The sequence below is a fragment of the Copadichromis virginalis genome, linkage group LG9 (assembly GCF_057382275.1).
Source record: "Copadichromis virginalis isolate Kocher_CV1m ecotype Utaka linkage group LG9, C_Virginalis_male_GT1.1, whole genome shotgun sequence".
NCBI classification, from domain to species: Eukaryota; Metazoa; Chordata; class Actinopteri; order Cichliformes; family Cichlidae; genus Copadichromis; species Copadichromis virginalis.
This window is the reverse complement of record NC_140626.1, coordinates 35,089,942-35,101,306: the sequence shown is the minus strand read 5'-3', so window position 1 is coordinate 35,101,306 and position 11,365 is coordinate 35,089,942.

The window sequence follows — 11,365 nt, the reverse complement described above, 5'->3', positions numbered from 1 at the left end:
TGGAAGGTTTCAAAGTCATTTTGGGAGAAATTAAAGGGGTGGGGTAGAGGATTAGTGCCACGTGTTTCAAAGGTCTGAGCAGGTTCAGGTTATTAAGGTCTATTTAAAGGCTGGTGCCGATGCTCGAGCTGCCAATAGCAGAAACTGGCGAATTCTCATGTTTGCTTCCTTTCCTTTCCTTCCCAGATCCATCCTAACCAGTTCCAGGTTTAGTACATGTTCCCATGAAGCTGCTGGTTTGCTTGACAAACTGTTTGCGTCATCATCATCATCATCATCACTGTGTCTTACTTGGAAACAGCACAAACAGGATGGTGATCAGCACAGTTTGTCATCACGTTTCTTTCACTGAGACATCAAAGCTCTGAGCGGCATCAGGAGAGCAAACAATGACGAGCTCACATTAACTGAAGAACCTTTTTAAAGTCTTCAGTCAGATTTCGCCTCATCTACCAAAGGCCTGGGTTTGGTTCATGTCACTGAGACACAACCCTGGGCCGGTTTCCTGAGAGCTGGTTGTGTTTTGGTGGTTTAGAGTTCTTAAACTGTTGTGATAGAGGTCCAGGGTGTGCCCTTCATGCCCCGCGGCAGCTGTAATGGGCTCCAGCTGATGAGCAGTTGATGGATGGTTTAGGTTCAGTTAATCTCTCTCATCCAAAAGTCTTTAATGCCAAAATATCCCGAAGCTCCTGAAACTTTGCAGTTTTTAGCGTGTGGCTGAAATAAAACCTAACTTTAACCCTGAGAAGCTAAAGACTGTGACAGGGCAGGAAGGTTTCCGCAGGGCGGACAGGAAGTCCCTAACATGGACGCTTGGGTTTAACAGGTGAACCAAAGGGATCTGAGTAGTTTTAAAGATGTATTAACACCAGTGTAACAATCAGAACTCAACAGCAGGAGTTGTGCTGTAGCTATTTCCCATTACACCACCTCTGCACCCCCTTCCCTCCACCTCGTGGCTGCAGAAACCAGAGAGCAGAGTCAGCTGTGACTGTAGAGGAAGCAGGGACGACGCGGCGTTACACACCGAAGCTAATCAGATGTCTGGGATTCTCCCCGCGCTGCTGTGACATCATCACTGCGGGGGTAAGTGTGAGTCGATGTGTTCATGTTTTTGTAAAGGCCGTCCAGCTCATGCCTGTGTGAGCTCAGTGCTCGCCGAGCGGCCTAACAAAGCCTCTGCAGCGTGTGGAGCGTGCACGGACGTGTCTGCGCCGCTGCTTCTTTAAATAACTCCAACCAGCTGTGAGTCACGAACCTGCCGCACCGCCAGCAGCACGCTGATACACCTCGCCCCCGGGCACGAAAAACAGCAACCAAAACAACCACAGCAGCTGGAAAAGTATGAGGGAGTGATGTCATCTGCCGACCATCGCATGACCTCATCTGTTCAGAGTCATTCAGAGTTATGAAGCGTGTCTGAGTTTGGGGGAATGCCCTCTGACGATGAAGCCGCCATCATCCTCACACAGACCCTGATTTCATTCTGCTGCGGGAAGCCGACGTGTTCAGGGTGAACACGCCACGACAGACGTGTCCAGGCTGCTGGTTTGATCTTTGCTGACCTTTGAACTCTGACTCACTCTAAATGAGCTCCTGGTGTGTTTCTGTGTGGCGAGGACGTGATGGGCAGGTGAGCGGAGGCTGGTGCTCCGTCACCCCGAATGCAGATGGAACTGCTCCATCTAGTGGACGTCAGCTCTCAGCACCGTGACCTCAGAGCAGCCTCACGTCTTCATCACTCTTCTTCTTCGTTTCCTGTTTCAGGTCTTTGTCGGTCCTGCTGTCTCGTTATTCACAGGGATTTTCATGCCCACCTCTGTCACCTCAGCATTCAAAGAGGGATGTGAATCTCTCAGGATTTTTATGTCATTTGTACAGTTTGAGTTTATAATCTTCTAATAGAACCGTGGACAGTTTAAAGCGGTGACTTGGTTACATATTAAAGGGTTTTTAATGAGTTCTAGAATTTTTCATGAGTACAGATAATAATGAGAGTTTGTAAAGGTGAGCCAAAGCTCAGGTGGGGCTTTGAGATTATCCAATGGGGTTCCAGAAAGCATTCCTAATGTTTTGACTGTTGAAGGATGAGCCAGGTAGTCCAACAAAGGATTAAAGACGATCTAAAGGGGCGTTAAAGGGCTGGTTTGGAGGGACCGAATGATGAGAGCTTTCATTTCATTCGTCCTGTGTTGGTTTCACAGTTCGTCAGTTCTGAATTCTTGATTTCAAAGAATAAGAAAAAGATTTTATGAGATTGTTGGCGGTGAATTCATCACTGGTGATGATTCGATTCTGTATTTTTATATTGTTAGCCAAAGAAAGGTGTTTCTAAAGGACAACATTTTGTTTGAGGGTCGAACGTTTCTGAAGGTTAACTGTTGCTCAGTTTAAGACGAGCAGATGAGTTCTTGATGGTTTCACTGGTTTTTAAAGGTGGAACCAAAGGCTCTGCAGGGGCCTCCCACAGGCCTGACTGACAGTGACGATGCTAACATGCTAACATTAGCCCATTAGCTGTAATGTGCAGCAGAGGCGGGAATGTCAGTATGAGTGTGTGGCTTACAGTTTATTTACAGGCTGCATTCCACTCACACACACACACACACACACACACACACAGACACACACACACACACACACACACAGACAGACACACACACAGACACACACACACAGACACACACACACACACACAGACACACACACACACACACACACACAGACAGACACACACACACAGACACACACACACACACACAGACACACACACACACACACACACACACACACAGACACACACACACACACACACACACACAGAGGGGATTTCTCCATCATACTTATTATGTGTGTGTGTGTGTGTGTGTGTGTGTGTGTGTGTGTGTGTGTGTGTGTGTGTGTCATGCAGATGTCCGGGTGTGTCTGCTTTGTGTTTGTGTAGGTGGGAAAACTGCAGCAGCATTTTTCCCTGATGTGATTATTTTCTCTTAACAGCTTACTCACCAATCAGAGAAGAGGAAGGTGATGATGTCACCCTGATGACAGGTAGGATCAGAGAGGTGAAGAAGGACACGGGCTGAGCAGAGCGGCCAAACAGGAAACACAAAACCAGTTTGGGACCCGCTGAAGGTCGTTTATATCGGCACACTCTGAGCCGGATGACTTTACTCTGTCGTGTTCTCACCGAGCGAACTGAGCTCAGCCTGATCCTGATCAGACCTGGACCCGGCTCAGACCTGGACCCGGCTCAGACCTGGACCCTCGAACAGCCTCTTAAAGATCCACCAAAGAAACTCAGAGCTGTTCTCTGAGGTCCTGACGATGATAGTTACACCAGCACACACACACACACACACACTTTTCCCTCCTCTTCATCTTGAAGGCTTCGTGTGTGTTTTCATGTATCTGACATTTTCCAGAGTCAGACCTCTGACACCTCAGAGGATGTGCGGTGATTCATGCCTGCCACACACACACACACACACACACACACACACACACACACACACACACACACACACACACACATCAAAGATGGTGTCCTAAGCTGTGAACCGGGCCCTCTGACCGGCTCGCTCCACAAACACTGACTTTCTCTCTCTCCCTGTTAGTCAGTCAGGGTCTCTCGCCCTGAATGCCCCGGCGGTTCCTGTCGCCGTGTCAGACTCCACACATCTGGCACCAAACCAGCACCTTACAGAGCGCCGGACAGCTTCCATGTTTGTGCAGCTGGAGCTTCTGAGCGTGGTGTGTTTGGGGGGTGGAGGATGATCATAGGTATGTATAGATGATCCTTACTTCCTGCTGTGTCGCTGCAGCAGATGGAGGCTGGTGTCTGACCTGGACCTCCTGGGTACACGCCGGCTCATGACCTGATGCTCATTTATGCCCTCTCACTCTGATTATGACGCCTGATAACCTTCAGGTAACGCTGTCACCAGAGCATCTTTCCATCAGCTCTTCTTCAAAGGCACTGAGGCCGTTACTTTTATATGCTTCATATTCCCCATTCCAGATGTTTTCAGAGACAGCTGTCCCTCGGGCCGAGCAGATGTTGCTCCTGAGCCTGTGGACATGGGTGAGCACTAACGAGGCCTTCACAGATGTTTGCGTCAACCTACAACGCTTCAGGATGAGCATCTCTCTTCAGGATGGCCGTAGCTCCGTGCACATGACTCCGTGTGCGTGATTGTTTTTCAGAGTTTCTCGGCCCACCGGTCTCCTCTCTGAGGAAGAGGAGCTGGGTCAAACACCTTTCTCAGAAACCTGCTGGATGTGACTCCATGATCAATCTGTGAGAAACTGCAGCGTCACGCGTGATTAATGCGAGCGGTAGATTTCCAGCATATGAAGCAACTCGAGTGGAGCAGCGCTTTGGCTTTTTAAGGGCATGCTGCTCTGTGTGCGAGCCTCTCTGTGGAGACGTGGTGACTAATGTAAACACGGCTGTGAATACTGGGGAAAACCTCCAGTTCCAGCAAACTGCGTCGCCTCCTCGGGCGTTCACGGGATCAGACGCTTGCCCGCGCTCGTCGTTCATCTCTCCGATGCTTTCAGCTCAGTGTAAACAGCAGAAACACTGCTGTGAAATATGAATGAGGGGATGAACTTAGCATCAATAAATCAGCGTGAAGTCCTTGTTGTGTATGTCGAAAGTAAAAACAGGCCTATTAAAGAGTCTCTCGAGTCTGAGGTGAAGTTACACCAGCAGGACTTCTTCACGTCAGAGTGGTGTCAGGAAGTCCACGAGCCCGCGGATAAAAGCTGTTTGCTGTGTTTCTGCCACTTTGATAACAATGAAAACACGCCGGCGTGTAAACACACGTCGGCCCGGATGAGCGTTCGCTCCGGCGACGACCATCTCGCCGTCTCTGAAGGCCGAGGCTGCGATGAGCTCCTTCGGTTCAGACGAGTTTCTAAAGTGGAACCACGCAACTGTCAGAGAAGCTGTTATTACCATAGAGCTCCTCCCAAACCATCATCGCCATTCTACCCAGTCTGGTCCTTATGCTCTGTACCTCAAACCCAAGCAGCTGATGACCCTCTGCTCCATGCAAGCCCTCAGCTCCTCACACAGGTCACAGTTATCTGACGTCCAGGCTCCCTCAGACGTCCAGGCTCCCTCAGACGTCCAGGCTCCGTCTGACGTCCAGGCTCCCTCAGACGTCCAGGCTCCCTCAGACGTCCAGGCTCCGTCTGACGTCCAGGCTCCCTCAGACGTCCAGGCTCCGTCAGACGTCCAGGCAGTGAGTCCACATGAACTCCAATGATAAAGTAAAGAATTTCTCCTTTCATAACTATACGGGACAGAATGAACTCACCTGTCTGTATTATTAGGGGCGTGGCCTGTTTGACTGGCAGGTGGCGCTAGGCTCAGCTAACTGGTCCCTGAACTGGATTTTTCACCTGCTGGCAGCAGGAAGCAATGTCAGTTGGGGGGGCGGGGCTGTCATGTGATTGGCTGTTTGCCAGATGCTGCTGGTATATGCTCACGGCTGACCTCGTGAACCAAACAGGAAGGGAGCGCTGAGACACCTGAGCTGAACGGCAGCGTGTGAAAGTGCTTCAGAGTCCAGCTGCTCAGCAATTATTTTTTCCCAGGCTGCCTCGGAGATCTCTGAGAAGCCTCTGACTGGCTTTCTCACAGAATTTAAATGTTTTTGAAAAACAAGATAAAGACGTCGTGGCGATGGGCGGACCTGGAAACCCGCCTGACCTCTGCAAACACCTCCGACTCCGCTCCTTCTTGGTCTTTAACCGGCCGGACCTCTCCCTGCTGTTTGGACGGCAGCAGCGGAAGAGTCAAAGGTCGTGGTTTTCCCAGTGCAGCTTCATCACCATCCTGCCGCCCACCTTGGCGGAGGTCTCTGGCCACGCCCACTGTGACTCTGCAGCTCGTATTTGTACAGCTAACATAACGATCCTCATCAGTGTCGAGTGCGTGACTACACTCTTCCTCTCAGAGCTGAAGCACTTCTCAGAAACAGCGCTGAGGCTGAGAAAGCAGCTGACCGCAGCGCCAATTTAGGCCAAACCGCCGTATGTGATCTGTCCAAACATGACAGCGAGCGGGGGAACATGCGAGGAACTGGGAGGGCGGAGAAGGGAAAGACAAACTGTAGTTAGGAAACCATGAGGAGAATGATGTGGTTTCACAGCTGGGCACTCACACTGTGTGGGAACACAGAGGCTGCCTCTGTCTCCGCGCTACAAGCTCTCACAGGGAAAAGGTCACAGGTTTGATCCCCAGCTCCTGTGCACATTTGACCTGCAGCTGGCAGCATCTGGACTCAGCCTGCCTCAGAGCAGGAGAACGTGTGAGGACGTGTTTCTGTTCTCTACCTTTGTGTCCTCTCTGACATCACTGAGGCCCAGCTCTGATGTCACACCCATGTGACCGTCTGTGATTTTAGGTCATCATACCAAACACGGGCCCCGGAGGCCGAGGTGGTGAAAATGGGCTGAAGGGGTTTCAGCGTGTCGGGACTCAGAATCAGCCCGAGCTCAGCCATGTGGGAGGAGCTTAGAGAGGAGCTGCTGCTCCTTCACGGGCACCTCAGGTGTTCCAGGCTTGTCCAACAGGGTGGAGCAGACACAGGTGATCCCCAGAATAACTGGAGGTGGTGGCGGGGCAGAGGGAGGACATCTGTGTGAGGCTGCTGTCACAGAAACCCGGGTCAGCGGACGACCTTTGCTTGTTTTTGTTGTTTTTAGGGGCAGCGGGGTATTTAACATTCACACACATCGGTATCAGCAGAGAGCCAATCAGCTGCAAACAGGTGAGCATGTTGGTCCATTATCTGGGGAGGAGTGGGAGGAGCCAGAGGAGGTAATGGCGTTGGTGAAAAAGTCACAAACGTTTGAAAAGCTGACGTGAAGCCTGTCTTTTATTTTGAAAGGGTTTCTGTGGCAGCATCAACGTTTTGGCGGGATGACAGGAAAGAGGCGGGAACAGCAGGTTACCCCCCCCCCCCCCCTCCACCCCACTGGTGTTTGCTTCACCCCTCACAGAGCGCTGACTCACTGCAGGTACGCTCCACCTGATGTCAGCCGCCATCGATCGCCCGTCCTCACCTGTCAGCTCCCTCACATCTGCTCGCTCGCCCCTCCCCCTGTGATTCTCTGTGTTTTGGTCGTCTGCCTCCTTTCCTTCGGTCTTTTTCTCTCACTCACAGCGTTTCTCTCTGCTTCATTCTTTCCATCATCCCTGAACTTTCTCTCCTGCTTTGTGCTCAACACCTCAAAGACTAAGGAACTGGTTGTGGACTTCGGGAGGTCCAGAGAAGGTCCACTGCCGGTTCAGATAGAGGGGGAGGAGGTGGAGGTGGTCAACAAGTACAAGTACCTCGGGCTGTGGGTGGACAATAAACTGGACTGGTCATGCAACACAGAGCACCTGTATAAAAAAGCCCAAAGCCGACTGTACGTCCTCAGGAGGCTGAGGTCTTTTAACATCTGCAGGAAGCTCCTGAGGATGTTTTACCAGTCGGTGGTTGCTGGAGTACTTTTCTATGCTGTGGTGTGCTGGGGGAGCAGCACAGCAAAGAAGGACTCATCCAGGCTGGAGAAACTGATCAGGAAGGCTAGCTCTGTGGTCGGCATGAAGCTGGACACTCTGGTGACAGTGGCAGAGAAAAGGACACTAAAGAAACTGATGGACATTATGGACAATGCTGGGCATCCTCTGCACACGGCCATTAACAACCAGAAGAGTCTGTTCAGTGACAGGTTGCTTCTCCCCAAGACAAGAACTAACAGACTTAAAAACTCCTTTGTCCCACACGCCATCAGACTGTTTAACTCCTCTCTGGAGGGGAGAGGGAGGGGAGACAGGAGGACAAAGGAGGGGGGAACAACTAAGCTGTAGTGCCTCTGCACCTCACTGTGCAATACCTTGTACAATACTTTTGTAAATAGTCAACAGTGCAATAGACTCAATACTTGAAATGTGCAATTCACTTGTATTTTTATTTTTTATTCCTATTTATTCTATTTATCCCCTTCGTATATTTTATTTATATTTGTCTCTGTATTTATATATGTGTGTGTGTGTGTGTGTGTGTGTGTGTGTGTATATATATATATAATATTCTGTAACTGTAACTTCTGTCGGTGCTGTGCTTTTTTGGAAATCGAATTTCCCAGAGGAACCCACCCGAGGGATTAATAAAGTTCTATCTAATCTAATCTAATCTCTCTTTTGTCTCTTTCCTCGCTCACACATCTGCAGTGATGATCGAGAGCGAGCGCTTCGTCAGATCTCGTGAAGTTTCTGAAGCTCTTTCTGTCGCTTTATGCATCATCGCTGCCCGGAGAGAGGCAGAGTGTTACCGTTTGACTTTTCTTTCTCTGAACAGTTCTGAGTGCTTTATGTGATCCTGACACACACTGATGCAGCCAGCGATCTGATAACAGCACACACACTTAAACACGTCTCCCTGTCATTATGAGGACCCTTGGTGATGCCCTGAATCCAAACCTCTGACTCGGTGCACCGCTGGGATTTTTCCACTCTTTGAATGGGAATGCCACATAAAGCGTCTCAGCCGGCCTGTCAGTTCACAGCTTTAGACTTTCAAAGGTTTTCACTGCAGAATTTGGTGCTTCCTGTTTGGTCAAGTCTGTGGTAACATTGCAAATGTAACCTGAAAATGGCCACAAGCAGAAATGCTGCCCATTAGAAGTCGTGCAGCATCATGCATCTGCAGGAGCCTGCTGCTGTCTTACTGTGGTCAGCAGCAACAATCTCAGAGCTTTCCTCACATTACTGTGTTAGAGCCCTCCTCTTTGAACTTTGACCTCTGCCAGTTTGCAAAGTGCAAAGAGATGCAGTCAAACGTGTGTTCGGCTAATATGGAAATCATTTGATTAGGAATGTTTTCTGCACGATTACGTTTTTTAAAAAAATAAATAAAGATAACATGAACATAAATAAGTTAAATAAATGTCCTGAGATCCAGCAAAAAATGAAATCATGAAGAAAAACAGGACAGTTTTAGACATTCAGTTTTACTTATTTAACAGTCACCTCAAGGTGGTTATACAGAGATGAGTCCACTGTCAGAGGCCATAAGAAGATCATTTGTAACCTTCACTAAAGCTGTTTCTGTGCTGTGATGAGCTCTGAAACCTGACTGAAACTCTTCAAATAAACCTCTGCAGATGATCTGTTAGCTGTTTGACAACTACTCTTTCAAGGATGTTTGATATGAAGGAAGGTTGGAGATTGGCCTGTAATTAAACCTTTTCCTGTGTGACTGGCACTCATATATTCATCCATATGTATCAATCAGGACTGAAAAGGTCAAAGGTCAGAGCAGAAGTGTTTGGAGATGGTATAGATGTGAGCTGAGCTGACTGCAGGTGTGTGCCGTGTCCAAACATCTGCTTCGAGCTCCTAATCCTGCTAATCATCTGAGCTCAGCCCTCCGGGTGCTCTCGCATTCCTTCTTAAACAGTTTCACTCGCAGATAAAAAACGAGGCGAGCTGCTCTCTGAGGCTTTGCAGGGGAAGCCAGAGTTCATTACGAAGAAGTCAGCCTGTCGTTTTTCCACAGCGCCTTTCCATCAGCCCAGCCGTGAGTTTCCCCTCGCTCTCTGCCGGCACCACGGCTCTCAGACGCTTTCAGTAAAGTCCAACTCATCTAAATAGCTGCTCACCACAGTCTTTCTGCCTACAGCACGAGGCGTCCTGCTCATTTGTTTAAAGACGCAGAGAGGCCTCAGTTTTCCTAACAAGTGACCTTTGTGGTTCAACAAAATCTCAGGTTTCTCTCAGCACCAAAGCGGGTGGGACACCGTCCACCGTGGGACACTAACAATGAGATCCTGTAAACACAGACACGGTTCTGGGAAGGAAATAAATAAAGGACAATTTGAAGAGTGAGAATGTTTGGAAAGTTTAAACAAATGTGATTAGTGAGGACGTCTGTGTCACGGCCTGATCGTCTGACGAAGCGTGGACATTTGGACAGCGAGGACTTTTCACATGTAAGGACGCGTCTCAGAGGCAGAGCGCTGACCTGCTGTGCTGGATGCAGCAGGTCAGCATGAACGTGGATTTCACTGCTGAGATTCAGTTTCACCAAATCACAACATTAGTCTGCAGAGGTCGGCTTTGCACAGTTCCAGGAAGGTGCTCCACCCTCTTCCTGAACATGAATCCAAGTAGTCCTGATCCTGGTCCTGATCCTGGTCCTGGTCCTGGTCCTGTGCTGGATGCTCATATTTAATAATGGCCAAAGTTTCTATTGATGAGCTCAGCATGAGCACAACGCTCCTGGGCTAAACACTCTGTTTATCACCATTTTTTTTTCTACTCTGGGACATTATCATGACGTCCCTCATCTGGGTCTCAGGTGCAAGCCCCACCCACCTGTCCTAATCAGTAGACGTTGTCTTGCAGGGGGAGGAGCTTGTATCAGACAGAGGAAGGACTGAGGGGCTGCAGGGCGGTACAGTATCAGATAAAGAGGGATTATTCTGAACTGTGAATCATGCAAAGCTGCTCTGTGAGAATACATGAAGAAAAGACGGAGCAGCACAGGTCCTCTGAAAACATCTCTGACCAGTGCTGTTCGCACCACATGACCCTTCACGAGTCAGGAAGCCTTCAGCGTGCAGCCTTCACTCACGCTGCACTGACGTGTCTCATCCCCCCGACAGCTCCACCCACAGCACCTTTTCAGGTCACAGGTGTATGACGGTGCAAACGTGGGTGTTAGACGTGCAGCTGTGTGAAGTTCACAAACTTTCATCTGTAGGTCGGCATGTTGGAAAGTTACAAATGTTTCAGGTGTTTTTGTCACAGGTGCCTTCTTTCGATTATGACATCATGTCCTCTCTTCCTGTCTCTGTCAGACAGACAGGATGTGACACGTGACCACCACGTGTCAGTGCTGCCTGTAGTGTGTCACAGTGTGTTACATGAAGCTGCTCCCCGTGTTAGTGGGTCTGTGAGGGAGTCACAGTGAGTTATATTCATGATCCCACCATCAGGACCCAGCACACACTTCCTGCTCAGTGATTTCATCACTGAGCACCTGCACACCTGCACAGCTGCACACCTGCACAGCTGCACAGCTGCACAGCTGCAGGCGGGGAATAACTCACCTGCTGCATTAACTGATGGGTTCATTCACATGAAGTCAAATCTGCTTCTTCATGCTTGGAGTCACGAATTCATCCAAAAACACTGTTTTGATTATTGCTGATGGAGGGATCAGAGTCACCACAGTTGCAACATGAACATGTTTTCTTAAACCTTTTACTCAAAGGAACATCGATAAAGCAGTAATGAGCTGCTGTAGTTCTTTTCCCTGCCAGGTGTGGCTGTGACGCTGGTCTCTGTCACTCTGCTTTG